Source organism: Felis catus, chromosome E2 (genome assembly GCF_018350175.1).
Source record: "Felis catus isolate Fca126 chromosome E2, F.catus_Fca126_mat1.0, whole genome shotgun sequence".
Lineage (NCBI taxonomy): Eukaryota > Metazoa > Chordata > Mammalia > Carnivora > Felidae > Felis > Felis catus.
In genome coordinates this window covers 31,617,397-31,633,805 of record NC_058382.1, presented here as the reverse complement: position 1 = coordinate 31,633,805, position 16,409 = coordinate 31,617,397, and the positions used below count along the sequence as shown (strand labels likewise).

The 16,409-nt window shown below is 47.4% G+C and overlaps 1 protein-coding gene and 1 long non-coding RNA gene across 4 annotated transcripts in view; one reads left to right on the top strand and one right to left on the bottom strand.

Moving 5' to 3' along the window:
* Nucleotides 1-9,336, top strand: part of LOC109494864 — a 21,197-nt gene extending 11,861 nt beyond the window's left edge. The window contains exon 3 of the long non-coding RNA XR_006590722.1: nucleotides 9,138-9,336. This is a non-coding gene — a long non-coding RNA (uncharacterized LOC109494864). The remainder of the gene's footprint in view (nucleotides 1-9,137) is intronic.
* Nucleotides 1-16,409, bottom strand: part of FTO (FTO alpha-ketoglutarate dependent dioxygenase) — a 440,209-nt gene that overhangs the window by 95,211 nt on the left and 328,589 nt on the right. The gene's annotated exons all lie outside the window — the stretch shown is intronic.

Below are 16,409 nucleotides of genomic sequence, written 5' to 3'. Positions count from 1 at the left end.
CACGGGAGCTGGGGGAAAGCCAAATAATCCCTGATGTCTCTGCTAGACTGTCTCCCTTTTCCCACTTAAATCAGTTACACCGGCAAGAGGCTGGTATCAGCATTTTATTGCCTTCCCGCTGCGGCCTGCGGCAAACGGAAAAACAACGTGTTGGCTTTCTTCCTCCTTGGAGTCAGCTCTAAACCTGGGAGCATCGTGACAGTGTTATTGGGGCTCTTGGGTGCCTGGTCCCGTTCCTTCTGGTTCCTGAGCCCCGTCCCCTAAAGGGTGGAGGACCCAGGCCCAAGCAGAGACGCTTCTTTGTTACAAAGCGGATTTTTCCCTCCGTCACTTCTGCTTCGCATCCCCGGGGCCTAGGCAGCCACACGAGGCCACCTGCGTCCGGGGCAAGCTCTAGTTCAGCCTGGAGTCTAGCCTAGAGGATGAGGTCCTGGAAATAGGTCCGTTAATGAATCAGTCTCTGCACACGCCATGATAGCAGGGTCCCTCTGAAGATGGGTTCCTTCCACTGTGATTCGTGACTGACCGTCAATATGTATTAGCGCTTTACTGCCTGGCGTCTTTATCTTCTCGACATTCCTAGAAGCATTCCAACGCTGGGCCTAAGACATGACTCATCCCCCGGCCATGTTCAGCCTCAAGCCAGAGTGAAACCTGCATTTATGCAGCCAGCAAGTATACACAGCATTAAAATAATCTTGTGAGTTTTCTTGTTCTTTTGGAGACAATCAATCAGTTGGTTTTTAATCAAAGGACCCCTAGATAATAGGGTTGCTGCTAACAGAGAGGCTGCAGGGAAATAAAGAAAAGCGACACACTAAAAAGAGCCACTCAAATGGGAGTCAAATTCAGCAATGGGATGCTCATAGCCCAGGGCCAAGAACTTGAGATCACCTTCCCTCTTCTCTAATGGCCAACCAGTTCCATAATGCGAGTCAACGCGATATGGGGCAGTGCTGAATAAAGTGTGCTAGAACTGTCTGAAACTAAACGAAGCTAAGGTACAGTTAGAGAAAAAAGTGTTTTCTGTGACATACATATATATACTGGGATGCCAGGAGGCTGTGTAAGAGGCTACTTTCTCAGTTTCAGGGCCCCCTCCGCACATTCTGGCTCCCTCCTTTGCACGCCCACTGCACATACGTGAATGGCCCGTGAGCACTCTAAGTTCCTCAGAGGCAGGGACCTTGCCTTATTTGTCCTGGTATCCCCAGCATCTAGCATAATCCTTGGCAGAGCTGACATTCAACAAATACCTACTGAATAAAGTGATGCTTATGGTAATCAGCCATTGCACTCGTCATTTATTGCTGTGCCATGAGTTACCCTCCAAATTAAGGACTTAAAACCATGAGCGTTATTATCTAGCAGTTTCTGGGGCTCAGGAATTTGGGAGTTGGGTGGCTCTTGGAAGGACACGAGTAACCTATCAGTTGGTGCTGCAGTCATCTGAGGCTGGGAGATATACTTCTAAGGTCACTGGTGTGGCTGTTGGCTGAAGGCCTCAGTGGCTTACCATGAGCCTTTTGGCACAGAACTGCTCACAACATGGCAACTGGCTTCCCTCGGAGTAAGTGGTCCAGAAAGAAAGAGATTGCAAGTAGCCACACTGCCTTTCACGAACTAATTCCCCCCCCCCCCACCTTGGTATGTCCATCAGAAGCAAGTCACCAAGTCTAGCCCATATTGAAAGGGAGGCTGTGAATTTCAGGGGGGTAGGGATCACTGGGGACCATCCCGGAGGCTAGTTGCCACAGCTAGATTCTAAGGGAACAAATTCAACCAACAATGACTGAGTTCCCGCTATGGAACAGAACCTGCGCTGAGTACCAGGGATGCAATGGTCTGTGGAAAGCAAGGCATGTGGCCCCTGAAGGTGGGGGCTACACGACTAGAGTATGAGAGCCCGGGGCGGGAACGCAGGAACACAGAGCACTCCTAGCTTAAGATACCTAAACTGGAACCGTAGGCCATTAGACAGAATTGTTATTATACGTGCCATTATTATGCACCAGCCACCATTTTTGGCTTTTCCCCAAATAATTATACATTGTCCTGAAAATACAGTGCTCTGTTGTGACGGTGAGCCCTTTATAGGTACGAGGCAAGAATCAGGGGTGGTTATCAGCTTCCTTTCTCCAACGAGGAACTTTGGGGCAGGAGGGCAAAGACTTTCTTGACTGCCACCTTCATTCTTCAGGCAGAAAACAAGTCAGAGGTGGAGACAGAAAATCTGTTTTCTGGGCCCTGAAGATACCCTTCTAATCACTAAATAACGGGAACCTGAATTATGCCCATAAATGACCTGAGCCAAACTAACCCAAAACAGAACCTTCCGGGGTAATTTATTTGCTATTTTGTATTTTCCTAAGTTTTGTTTTTAAAGTAGTGGAAGATGGGAGCATCAGCTTTTCTGCTTCTGTGTTTCTTGTTTTGTTTTGTTTTTTAATCCCAAGAATCGACTCTTCTCTTCCTAGGGGATCTTTATTGAATTGCAACACACTCGATATTATTAAGAATTCTGATCAGAGGTAAACATGCAAAACACTCAGCCAAGGGGATTAAGACTCTTTGTTAGTGTTTACGTTATCTGTTTTTAATTCCTATATATCCTTTCTTTATCTCAGTGTTTCAACACTAATTGCAAAACAGCCCTCACTAACGGTAATGAGTCCCTGGACCTTTGCAGACCTCCAGACAGAGCTCGGTGCATAGATAAGGCAGCCCCTTAACAAGGCTCAGTATCTGGATCAAGGTCTTTTACTGCTTTTCCACTTTCTTTTGCTCATCTGGGCTTCCAGAGGCTAAACCAGCTCACTAAATCATGGAGTTCAGGGTGATATCTTAGTCAGCGGAGAGTCTAAACTCAGCTGAATCTATTGAAATGGATATGCTGTTCCCGGCTTGTTCAAGATGCTTCCTTACTTGAAATGGAGCAAGGCTGAACATCAGTATATGTAAGAGCGCCCATTCTACTCGGTTCCGCAAGCAGGGCTTCATGAAAACTGGGCCCTGTCCTCCAAGTAATCCTGGTTCACTGGTATGAACCGACTAACACTAAATTAGGCTTGTTCTACAGGATTTCAACCATCAGACCCAACTCTGTTCTCCATCTTTTCCTTCCCTGAACGTTCATGCCGCGTTTCGGGTAATGTTCCCTGAGTTTTGCCTGCGTGGGAATCATAGTCAGGCGTCAAAGACAGAGAACGAGCTCTTCTATCAGCGGGGTTGGTTCAATTGCCACTTACTTTATTTAGCGAGAGAGAGGGTACATTCTGTCTTCTCTTTCCCTTATCCCCAATTTTCCACTCAGCCGTCTCTATGATTACAAATATCTTTTACTCTTTTTTCATTACCGACTCACCTCCACATTGAAATGGTTACCTATTTCATCTTCCTGTCTGGTCTCTTCCTGTAGCCCCCTTCCAGGGACTTAATTCAGAGACTGTTGCTAAGCAACTATACATCATAGCAGCCACTCGCCGATCACTAATTGTCCTCAGCACTTTAGCCTTACAAATCCGGACAGCCTGCAACAATGGCCAGGAGTTTGCGTGGCCAAAAACACACCCAGAGGTTTCCTAGCCCAGTATGGACAGAGGCACCAGGGACCAGGTACCGCCGTCACAGCAGTCACCAAGACCTCCGGTCCGATGCCTACCGAACCGCACCGCTGTAAACCCATCAGCCGGGCACCGTTCTCCGGTCGTGCTCAGGAAATGAAACTGGAGGTGAGGCTGGAAATATCCGAACACACGCACTGATGAAAATGTGGACGCCGACATTTCACACACATTCACCTTCCTCCCCGCTGGCCACCCCATTTCTATCGTCTCTGGTTGAATGGAGGATCTATTAGTAATCAAATTTCAGCCTCAATTTTATGGTGAGTGTAATGGAGTTAATTTCTCTAATGCTAGCAGTTCATGGAAAAGGTCTCTTGTGGCAACACAGGCCTGGGATCCGCAGCAGCTGTCAAAGATGCCGCTAAGGAATTCTTTATTAGCTAAGATGCAACCAGGCAGAAAACTCATTACACAGTGCTAAATATACTTAATCACATCTATTAGAGAAAAATGAACTTGATAATTACAACAAATAACTAAACTGTAGAAAGTGTTCAAGGGAAAAAAAAAAAAAAAAAAAAAAACAACAACCCACACCAGGATCTAAGTATACAGGGAATGTGAGCCGCTCAAGAGTCAAGGCGAACTAAGAACGTGAGGCTTTGTGCGGAAGGAGAAGCCCAGTCTCCAGGTAGGTGGAGCTGATTTAAGTTGCTCAAGAAAATGACACATTTACATTTCAAAAGTGCCCTTGTTTATTTAGTATATGTAAAATTTTAATTAGAAAGGAATCCTCAGAGGGTAGATGCTTTGTTTGTAGACTGGTTCTTGGTGCGGGCGGGGAGGGGTAGGGGTGTTGTAAGGGAGCCCAGGGTAAACACTGGGTTTGACAAATAGAGATCTATAATAGCTCGGTGACACGTAGGACTTCCCTGGAGCCTAACAAATGTTGAGAGTCAAATTTGTCTTTTTCGTCTATCTCAGAATGGAAGTCCCTGAGGTGGTGGGGGGCGGGGGGGGGGAACCTCCACCATCCCCGACTGAGGAATATACATGAGAAGCCCCACAGTGAATGTCCCCTATCAGTTCTTCCCTGCCTGACCTCACTCAGGAGAAGTCGCTACCGACAGAGGCAGCGCTGGGCACTTCCGCTTCTGGTAGCCCACAGGAAGAACCAAGATGGCTCTGAGGTGAGTCCCCACAGGAGGCCATCTCTGGAGACCAGGAGAAGGGGACACCTGATCACGGTTAACCGTGAGGAGAGAGATCAGGCTTCTGGGAGAGAAAAATGGAGGGTGGGCAGAGGTGAGACGCAACAGAATAAATGCTGAAAGACAGGAGATGCCATCCTACCGTAGAGCTCAGGGGAGCCCCAAGAAGTTGTGACAAGCAAGGGCCAAAGCAGGCCGAAAGCGAGCCTGGAGGAGTCCTGACTGGCTGGCAACTCCTCTCTGCAGAGAGGAAGGATGGGCACCGTTTTTAAGCATGGGAGTGGCGGGACGGTTTCATCTCTCTCGAGTGGGCTGAACAAAAATATGCTGCCGCTACCTTTGACCTCTGACGGCGGCAGCAGGAGAGGCCCCCCGACCCTCAACACTGGGCAAAGCAAAAGTCAAGCCTGTACTTCCACACGAATAACTTTCCTCTTACTCCTCATATTTAAAGGGAATGAAAACAGAAGCACTAAATGTGATTCTCCCCCATCCCCAACACTCAAGTTTCCTGGTCAAAGAGTCGGGGGAATGGCCTTTGGCATAAGTGAGGGACATTCTTGTTCTGTCACCAACTCAGTCTGTAACCTTGTCCTAGTTTCCCGCCAGGAAACCCCTCCTTCCCAGACAAAAAGCGTAGAGGGTTCTGGCACAATCCACGCTAGCCCTGGTAGTACCCCACTCCCCGGGCTGCCATCAAGGCAGGTGAGCCCCTGTGCTGGGAACGCCAGGACAGGGCTGCTTGCTTCTCCCCACGTGATGTGAACGCAGAAGGGCAGAGCCTTGAGAGTTGCTGGCAGCCATCTTGTGACCCAGCGAGGAGAGTCTACGGGGGACTCACGAAGGCGGTCGCATCAGCATGTGGAGCAAAAAGACACAGGTCACAGCCACCTCATTTGAACCCAAGATCACACTGTGCTAAAGCCAGATCTTCTTGTCCTTTTCTAACACATGAGCCAAGGGGTCATTTTCTCCACTACTTTCCCCCACATCCCAGCCGGGCTCTTCCCCCCATCTCAACTGAAGGAAACCTAACTGGGGGAGCGTCCCACGTCCCCTCTCGACCACCATGCTTCACATGGACTCAGCCTGCCCCTGAAAGGCCAAGTGACTTAAGAGGAAACGACCTAAGCCAGGTGACCGTTGATGGTGTTTAGGGCCTACATCCTGCAGCCCAGACCCCCCGGGAATGGGCATTTCTGAACCTGGGCCACAGTGCAGAGGATCACTGGATCACGGGCACTGGCTCTCGGAGCTGGGTACACAGATCAGAGGACGCGGGCGGCGTATCGGCCCAAACCCGCCATCCAGCTGCACTGTGTTTCATCACATATCATTTTTTACTGAAAAGAAAACCATACAAATTTAATCAGCTCTTCATATGGAAATATTTAACTTTTTTCCCCTGGAGTTGTTTGATATTATTGTTTTCAGAGTCAGGATTAAAAAAAAAAAAAGTCAAGATGTGTGATAGTGGTGGACACGGAAAAGCATCCATTTCTGGCAAGAATGCAAGTCTCATTTCCAGTAGACTCAAGTCTTAAATGCACTGGCGTCTCCGTCAATTGCCTGGCTCAATGAAGAACATATTACATGCCCATAACCATGAAGTATAAGACGAGAATGATCCATCCCTGCACAGCCCTCACCCGCACTCAAGGCAGAATGCCATTATCGGTGAGAATAATACGATCTCAGAAAAGTTCCTGTTGCCCGCAAGCTTAGGGAGTGTTCTGTTTTGGCATCCGAATCTCTGAGGCTTCCATTTGCTCCTCTGCCCTTCAAAGATGTTATCAAACAACTCTGTTCCAGAACTTTTAATCTCTGAAAACCTATAACGTGGAACTCTCTTACATATACACCTATTAAAGGACTATGTTCTCTCTCAGTAGTCATAAAGTGTAAAACACCTCTTAAAAGCGACTTCCTTTGTTTCCCAGCCAAGGGCACAGGAGACAAAAAGAGGCTGCCTTTTAAATATAATTTTAAAACACCGTGTTAAATAAAATGAAGTGTTGATATACAAAGTGATTTAAAGACGAGGGCTGCTTTTGAGATCATGGGCGTTTTTAAGCGCAAAAAGTGACGTAAGCTGCAGGCCGGAGCCAAGAATTTCCCATCTCCGAAATGGGTCATCAGGAGCTCGGGAGTGAGGAAAGCGTAGCGCGTTGTCACCAGCTGCACTGAGAAGACCCGCAAGTGTGAAGGCCACACATCGCTGGTGCCATTCGTGAGGGGGGCAGGTCAACCGTAAAGCGTGGCCCGACCCCAGACCAGGACAACTGTCCAAAGCACAGTCTCAAATCCTTACAAACGTCTACCCCTGAGCAACCCGTAAAGCAATAACGGGGTACCGGCTGTGCAGCTACAAGAGCGCCAATCCACATCCCGATGAATTTTCTCGGCCCGATTTCGCTCTATGGTGGAGGAATGGGGCCACTTGCTAAGGGCCATGGTGTCTGCTGGGTGGGCAGGGGTAATCGGGCAGGCTCCTGGAGACCTCTCCTGGCCATCGCCGTGTTACGAACACTTGCCTTTCCCCTCGAAGGAAGAGAGAGGGTGGAAACTGTTGGCAGCTGAGGAGATTACAGGCCTCTTCCTGAGACAGGGGCTTTCTGCAACCCAAGGCACAGACAACCTTATGTTGATGTTATGGATAATGCTTTTTTTTTTTTTTTTTAAAGAGGAAAAAGAAATCCCACTTCTATTATGCAATCAGGAAATTGAAGATGCCTATCTCCAGATAACCAACTGGCTGTGGTAGGATTTCAGTTGGAAACTTTCACGGAGAATGTTTTCCTACTGTCGGTTCTGGTGTTTCTGTCACTTCACATTGACTTTTTTTTGCTCTCTGTAGCAAATAAATCAGAAAGTTAATAGTTATGTTGATTTGTTGGAGCCTTTCCCCCACCCCCTTCCTCTAAAAAAAATAAAGAGAAGAAAAGAATAGCTTTAGAGGGGGGAAATACTGATCCCAGCGTGTTAACAACTCCATCGCGGTTTCGGGCTGTGGTGATGCCAACTGTCTAGTAAAAAGAGAAATTCCACTGTAGCAGAAGTAATAAAATCTTCTTTTAAAGCACAAATACCACGCAGGGAGGAAACGTAAACCCTTGCATTGGGACAAGGAAGGTGGGGGGGTGGTATGGAGTAAAATATGGGCTGGAACATAGAGGATTTGCGGTAACCACTCTACTTTGGATAATCTTTCACCAAAAGCAGCTGTTTCCATGACCCAGAACCTTCTCTTTCTCTTAATCCATCACCTAAAGGATTGCAGAAAGATGTAAGCTATTATCGGAGGCTACCTTCATTGTTATTCATATGGCAAAATATTTATCACCCACTGTTTTTTCAAAGAAGCTCATCCCAGAGATGGATAGTCAGAAGATTCCCATCAGCATAGCAACGTGCTTACGACAAGCCAAATGTGGCTGCTCTGGGAGGGAGACAGGTAGGTACGGAGAGGAAACTTGTGTTCATATTCATATCCACCAGTACGCTGTTGTCCCTCCCAAATCAGAGAGAGCTGGGCATTTAACATCCGAGTCCTCCATCTGGATTTCTAGGTCTCATAATTGACAAATAATGGACTTTCCTTAAAATCAGGGTCAAAGCTCCCCAAATTACCACCCTTGGTGATGAACACACTGGGCCAACTGTTCCCCAGGCAGCCGGGAGGAATCCTGTCTGCCCCACAGGCCCCCGCTCAGTTACTCCAACAAAAGGCAGCAGTTGAATGTAGAGAAAAAGTCAAGTGAAAAGAGTGAGGATCCTGTGACATGGGGCATTCACCAGCCAGATTGTTTTCACACAATCACTCAATATCTCTGATGATGGCCAGACTTGGAAGGGGGATCCGCTTGCCAGGTATCGCTTGGACGCTGAGAGCCAGCAAGCTGGAGGCAGAAGGCAAAGCCAAATTCCTGTTTCCTAATTCAGGCTCTCCATTAAAACACCCACCTCGTTGATGCGCAGCAGAACCCTGGGAAAAGCACCCCCCCCCAGCGCCCTCCCCCCGCCCCCAGGACAGCTTGCACTTTCTACCCCTCCTCCCCCTCCGAGGGGCCCCCCCTCTCCCCTTTTCCTAAAATTCTGTCTGAGGAAACAGAGGGGCAGCTCCTGGGGAGGTAACACGCGGTAGCAGCAGCTGCCCCGGCCACCACCTTAACACTTTAATGAATTAAATGCAAAGACACAAAGGCATGTATTTCATTTCATCTGGTGGCACCGCCAGCCCTCCCGCTGCACGGGCTGTGTGTAAACACTGCACCCCCCCCCACCCCCCCTTCACCACACTTTGGATTTAATTGTATTCCTAATTGAAAATGAAAATTAATTTGCTTTTGATCAATTCCAGGTGGTAGATCCGCCTGCAACAGCAGCAGAGCCTTCGCTCTCCGACTGACCACACGCACGTGCCCATAAACACCAACAGGCGGCACCGGTGGAAGCAGGCCGCCGTCTCTTCCGGCGAAAAAAGCCCCTCCGGTGTCTCGTGTCCCCGCCCCGCGCTGATCGGCAGTGTTCAATTTTTAATAAAAGAGTTACACAAGCGACGATCCTTGTGGAAAGAGGCCGCTGACGGACCGGCGGAGTCCGGCGCGTGATGGGGGCCGCGGAGCCGCAGACGAACAATGGGGGCTTACAGCGAGATGTACGCGGGGGATCGCAAATAACCCGGCATCTGGTTTCTTTATCTGAGTACCTTTCTTACGGTTTGGATCTTAATTTTTTACAGTTGACAGCAGTGTTATTTGAGCCAGTCAGTGGCATCTGGCTGCTGGAAAGGGAAAAAAAAAAAAAAAAAAAAAAAAAAAAGAAGAAGAAGAAAGAAAAGAAAGAAAGAGGGGGAGGAAAAAAAAAATCTCCATGCACTTTAATTAATTGTGGAGAAATTACATGGTCCTCCAACCGTGTAGTTTGTCATCAGTGCACATTACAGATTTATATTAGATGTTTCTCCACAGTGTCAGGAATAATTAAAAGGGGGTAGGAAATGATGCCAGCCAGCAATGCTTTACATCAGCGGTGAAAGTTTTATATTTATTACAGCCAAACAATTTTAGAAGAAGATGTCAACTCAGAGGCTTGACTGTGCATGGAATACATATCAGGCTGGGGGCAAAGCCAATGCTGCTGGCATAATGAGAGAGGGCTAATGTTTAATCTATCAGGCCGACTGGAATTGGTGTGCCGTGCCACAGTTATTAATGGCGCGGCATCCCCTTTCCTCGTAAAAACGTTCACCCCAAACAATAAGGAACATACGCCTTTTTCTTCTTCCTGAAATGATCTCCGTCCAATTGTTCTCTCCGATCGTAATAAGAGCGGAAGCGCTAACTGCATGTAAGTCACTTTTTTTTGCTCAGTTAACTTGAGCTACGCTTCCATGGCTTGGGCGGCGCTGGTAGGGGTTATGTCATAAAAAGATATCCAAGTGGCTTTTGCTTTCATTGAGCGCCTGATTCCAGCATCCCTGCCGGGCCCTTCACGGGGGCCGCCGTGCCCAGACAACGGCTAACATGAGTGGTGATGGCCATCCTGTACCCCCGCCAGCGGAGAAACTCAAAATCTTAGTCATTCCTGGTACCACTGAACAAACCTGGAACTTATTCCTTTAGCTCTTCCGGAGGTCAGAGCCAAGAGCTACATTTAGAAACCAAAGGTCACAAAAAAGCAGATAAACGTCAAAGAGAACGGTCATCCATAGGACATCAATCTTCTGGCTTGCTCTCGCAAGAAAGCAGATTACCTTTCGTAGCACCAGCACCCTGGGCGGCACATTTGAGGGGGGTCATTAGACACCCTCTACCTTCATCGTGCGTCTTGCAGGAGAGTCAGTGTATGTGATAATCCCCTAATATGTGATGCCTGTCACTTCCTATTTATTAGCGTCTGGCCCTGGATATTTTCATAATTTCCGTGCAGCTTTGTGGCCCCAGAAGTGGAGACGTCCTGGGATTCGTAATCTCAGGACAGCCTTACCTATGACCCCGTGGACTCACAGGAGACCAGGGCACCAAAAAGCAATTCTCTCCAGAGGATCCGCGGTCTACACAGTGGGAATCCTCTGCCCTTAGACCTTCACAAGATATGGGAAAAGGCAACAGGGCCCTCATAGCAACGTAGATCTCAGGGAATTGCCAAGAGAATTCGTTTCAAGTTTAGCGGGATTCTCCCACAATAAAGTAATAATACCCTCGATTATGTTAAATAGTTCAATAACAATATCCTTAAATTACAGTGCCTTAAAATTTTTAAAGTGCTTTTGTAACTATTACTTCATTTTGCTAATATTTGTGTAACCCAATGTGGAAGTAGAATAGGGAAGTAACTGTAGCCCTTTCTTCTTCGGTCTTAAATAAAATGCCCACGTCAGGCACATTTTCCCTTTGCTGAGGGCTTAGAAAAGTCAGCATTTCGTTTTCTGAAGTATTCTCTGTCGTTTAAATACAATCTTAGTGGCTTCTTACGGCCCTGCCTTCCATTCTGAATCCTCCCACCTCCTCTACTCCCCCCCCCCACCCAATGCTGCTCCCACATTCTTCCTGTTCCTCCCTGGGGTGAAGCCCATTCCCACCTCAGGGACTTGGCACTTGCTGTTTGTCCCGTCTGCCTGGAACGCTAACGTCTTCACGGGGCTGTCTCTCTCTTGTTTTTCAGATCCCAGCTTAAATGTCACCTCTCAGAAACGCCTTCTCCGACATCTCGAATCACGATTTCCGCTTCTACACATTTCTTAATTCACTTTCTAAATAGATCTTTCTTACGTATTTAACAGGGGTCCCCTGCATTGGAATGTAAGCTCTGAGAAGTACTACAAGTTCAGGGTAGATGTCTCCGTATGTTTAAACATATCTGCGATTAGTTTCAAACGATCGTTGTGTCCAATTTTTCTTTCATTCAGTAGAAAGTCTTTAATTTGGTTAGGGTAACTGACTTTTTACCGTGTAAATGAGTTTTCTTCATCCCATTTGGATTTCAAAGCCACTGATGGAATCCTCTCCTTTGGAGTGAGCCTAATGAAATTAACCAACTTTGAAGACATGTTGTTGACTTAGAACCGTTATTGTTGGAAAGAAAGAGAATATTAATAAAAGGTCAAGCCACCACATCTTGTGTCCCTAACAGGATTATTTTACAGCCCATTATTTCACTGTTAGTATTAAAGCGGTTCGCTCACTGGGTTTGCACTCGGCTTTGAACTGAGGTTTGCAGAGGCCCTACCAAATCCCTGCGAACTGCAGCTTCAGAGAGGAGCAGCTAAGAATCACCGGCTCCCAGCGCTAGGGCATTGAACAGCCGGGCCCGGCCAGCGACAATCCTGCACCCTGGGGACTGGCCCAGGGCCAAAGGAAAGGAAGTTTAAATGAGAAGGGCAGATCTGAATTCAATACAGAAAGCAAATTCTTACAGGAAGGGAGAGGCCTACTAAGTGACTTAAAGAAGGAGCAAAATCTCTGGAGCGGGTTCGAGTAGGATAAACCCTTGATGATCCTGCAGAGGTGAAAATGCTACGCGCCTCCACCCCCAGGTTTCCGGCCCAATCTCGGCAGTGTTTTCTTCCTTCTCCCCCACCCCTCTGCATCAGCTTGGAAACCAAGACTCCCGCTTTTGGAGGAGCAGAGGCGCCTCGGAGGTTGCTCCTGACAACCTGTCCTCTTCGTCAACTTCACTAAACGTTACCTTAATTAAGCCACAACTGCACGGTGCTCTGTTCCGCGCTGTACAAGAAGCCGGAAAGGGCAGGTTCCCGGGGGCCGGGCGCTCACGGTCTAAAGGCACTGGACAGGTGTGGCACATGCAGGGTCGGCTCGGATCCCTTCCCTCCGCTTCTCATCCTCCTAGAAGACCCAGCTCGCCCTTTTTAACTAGAAGGAACAGGGCAACCAGAAGGCCCCCCCTGTTCACAGCGGGTCCTCCTGGCCTCCCAAGCCCTGCTGGCTGCTCTTGTCCCTTCCTGCTCTTTGTACGGACTGCCGTGAGGGCAGGTTAGAAATCAGATGGCATCGAAGGGACTGCATTTTCTCCCCTGGTCTTGAAGTCTGCAGTAGACAGGGAAACTTGGGAGGCTAGAGAGTGGGACAGGCCCTTTCCAAGTTGAGCACAGACTTGGTGCATCTGGTGTCGCTGCAGCAAGAACTTCGCCGAGAGTCCTCTACCCAGATTTTAGCCAAGCTGTGTGCTTCTACGGATCAGAAAAGTTCTCTGCTTCCATGGCCCGTTCTGAAGCCCGCAGGGGCCAGGTTCTATGACGTGACGTCCTTTCCGGCTCCTAGATGCTGATTCTGTTTGTGCTTGAGAACTTCTTATCCTCGGGTTGCCTCCGTGGGTCATTTTTTCTGGGGCCAAGCATCTGCTTAGGCCCTAATTTTTTTTTTATTTTTTTATTTTATTTTATTTTTTAAAATTTTTTTAACGTTTTTATTTATTTTTGAGACAGAGAGAGACAGAGCATGAATGGGGGAGGGGCAGAGAGAGAAGGAGACACAGAATCGGAAGCAGGCTCCAGGCTCTGAGCCATCAGCCCAGAGCCCGACGCGGGGCTCGAACTCACGGACCGCGAGATCGTGACCTGAGCCGAAGTCGGATGCTTAACCGACTGAGCCACTCAGGCGCCCCTTAGGCCCTAATTTAACGCAGCTGTAGCCACAGCTACGAGGATTTCATTTTCAGCGTGTTAACGGCTGGAATGAATGTTCTAGGTGTGCCCAAGATACATACGCCTTACACTGGTGAGAGTTCATTTCCACGAGCAAGAACATCGGGCACACAGGTTCAGGTAGCTCAAGAATAAGCAGAAGGAAAGTAGGAGGTATTTGTATTCAATGTGTTCCCTAAAACTCTAAAAGTAATTCAACGGCAGTATTAAGGAAAATTTAAAGTTATACACAAAACCGCCAATCTGACAAATCTTCTTGGCAACCACACGCATGCATAATTTTTCCATGTTTTTTGAATGTAAGGGCTAACTATTGTTTTGCTGTTTTCATGTGATGGTGCATCAGAAGCATTTCCCCACATCTCTAGGCAGTCTTCATAAACATTACCTGCATTTGTCTAGAGTAGAAGGGTCTCTAAACTTAAAACCGTCTATTAGATGAGGGACTGGAAATAAAAAATCCCTTGTAATTCAAAAACTTCTAGGCAATAGGGAAAAAGAATGTCGGAAATCTGTGCAAGCTGGGATATGGCAGAAGAAAATGGAAGAAAGGATGTATTAGAAGCTCTTACCCAAAAGCATGAGCACGGGATGCTGTTAACTGCTGCGAGGACCTCTGGAAAATGAATCACTTTCCCTTTGCCTTAGTTTCCTCAATGAGACACAGAAGGTAGGATGGGGTGAACTTTAAAATCCTTTCCTGCTCTGGGGCGCACGGGTGGCTCAGTCGGTTCAATGCCTGACTCTTGATTTCGGCTAAGGTCACGATCTCACTGTTCATGAGTTCAAGCCTCGCGTCAAGCTCTGTACTGACAGCATGGAGCCTTGGGATTCTCTCTCCCCCCACCTCTCTCTGCCCCTCCCTTGCTCACAACTTTTCCTCTCTCCAAATAAAAAAAAAATTTTTTTAAATCTTCAAAATCCTTTCTTGCTCTAACATCTTACGTTCCTTCCTTAAGGTGACTTTATTCTGTGGGATACAAAGAACCACGGGTACTTTAACTTACTCCTTAAAGGAGTGGTACAGTGGACAATTACTGGGCCGTGTCCCTCGTGTCCCAGGTTTGAGAACTGACCTCTCCAACAGTCATGGCTTCAGTAGCAGGCAGCCATGTTTGTTCAGTGGGGCCTTGCCCCCTGGCCAGGGCTGACCGCCCCAGAGTGGTAGCCATTTTTCAGCCGTGTGGACCGAAGACGCAGAAGTTGGTGTGCTGAGAGAGGAGAGCAAGCAGACATGCAGGGAGATGGAGAAATCAAAGTCAAGATGACCACCCAATCTATTCCTAAGATCAAGTTTGAGATATCCTGTATCCATAACCGTTCTACCAAAACAGTCATGTCCCTTATTTCACTGGTATATCTCGCATAGCAAAGAGCACTCAGAGTTAAACAGCCTTCATTAAATGTCCCCTGCATTACTACACATCTGTATCCCTTGGTAATTTGGAAAGAAAGAAACAAAGCAGTATATTAGCTCTATCTATAGAAGAGGAACTGAGGCTTTGAGCGCGTAAAAACACAAATCACATAGAAATCCTCATTCTCTGGCACAGACACTCGGCTCGCTAACTATTTCTGATCCTATAGCTTCATTTCTGCTTTGCAGTGTGGGAAACCACGAGAAGGAGCTAGAGATCTCCAAACTTCAGTGTTTTCAGAAAGGAACTCACTTTTGAAAGCGCTTGGAGTTCTGGGCAAAAGAAGTCTCAAGGTTTTGAATTTTGACCCTTGGATCCTCTCAATTCAATGCTATGTGCTCTCAGTGCTATGGTCTTGCATTTCCAAGGCCTAAGAAACGGGGTCTAGTCTTTTGGTGGTTTTTCCTTAACTCAGCCCTAATGAATGCCCTCTTATGCATGCAGGCAACATGGAGGCTAGGAACTGAGTCCAGCCAAAATGTTTAAAACATTACAGAACTAAATATTAGATTAGGACTAATCTGGTAAATTCAGAATACTAAGAGGCAACAGGAACATTAAAATAGGATAGACAACTGAAAACATGAGCCTTTTTTTTGGGCTTTGCCTTAATCCACCTACCTATCTGAAGGTCTAATCTATCAGGTTTTTTAACCATATGCCAGAGATATTTCCTTCACTCCTTGGGGGAAAGAGACAAGAAGGAATTGGTTCCATATGAAACAAGGTGATCTCTACTGCATTTCTAAATCAAAGCTTTGCAGCCCTTGGATGTGATAATCGTGTTTGTTCATTAGACCACCTTTACCACCACCACCACCAAAACTCCCAACCTCAAAACCAAGAAATTAAAAAGGGAAAGAAATGTATTCAACACATATCCAGCCCCCAGGAATCTATGTACAATTGAGGTTTGATTTACAGACGAAGGAGGTGAGGGGAAGATTTAAAAACACCTGATACGTCCAGTTATTAGACTTAAAGGCACAAACCTAACCTAATGTTTGTTCTTAGGTTTGGGTGCGTCGAAACTTTCCCAAGGTCTCCCATAAGTGGTAGCAAGCCGCTCTGTTAAAGAGCTCGAGATGGCCTTGTAACACACTGGGACAATAATCTCCAATTAAGTGTTCTCCAGTGGGCCTCTGCATGACAAACCATAATGGCTCCAATGAAGCCCTTAAAACCTACCATGTCAATGAGCTCCCCCAAGCACGAGAATTTAGAGCTATGGATTAGACCTCTTCACCCTCCTCCTCCCCTCAAAATATCTTAAAGACCCTTTGCTCCCAGGGGAAGAGTCATTCTAGCCAGTGTCTGGTTAAGAGGTCTTTGTTAACTCACATTTAGACATAGTTACAGGACGTCTAATGAAGGCTCCGCATTCAGCAGAGACCTCCCCTCACGTTGCCATTAGCCAGATTGAAGGGAGGAGCCACAGTGACACCCCCCCCCCCCCCGCCCCGCCAAAATGAAGAAGCCTCCTAGGGGTCTCATTTCATTCATTTCCGGACTTGAAGAACTATGTGGTCTTGGAAATGACATCCGTCTT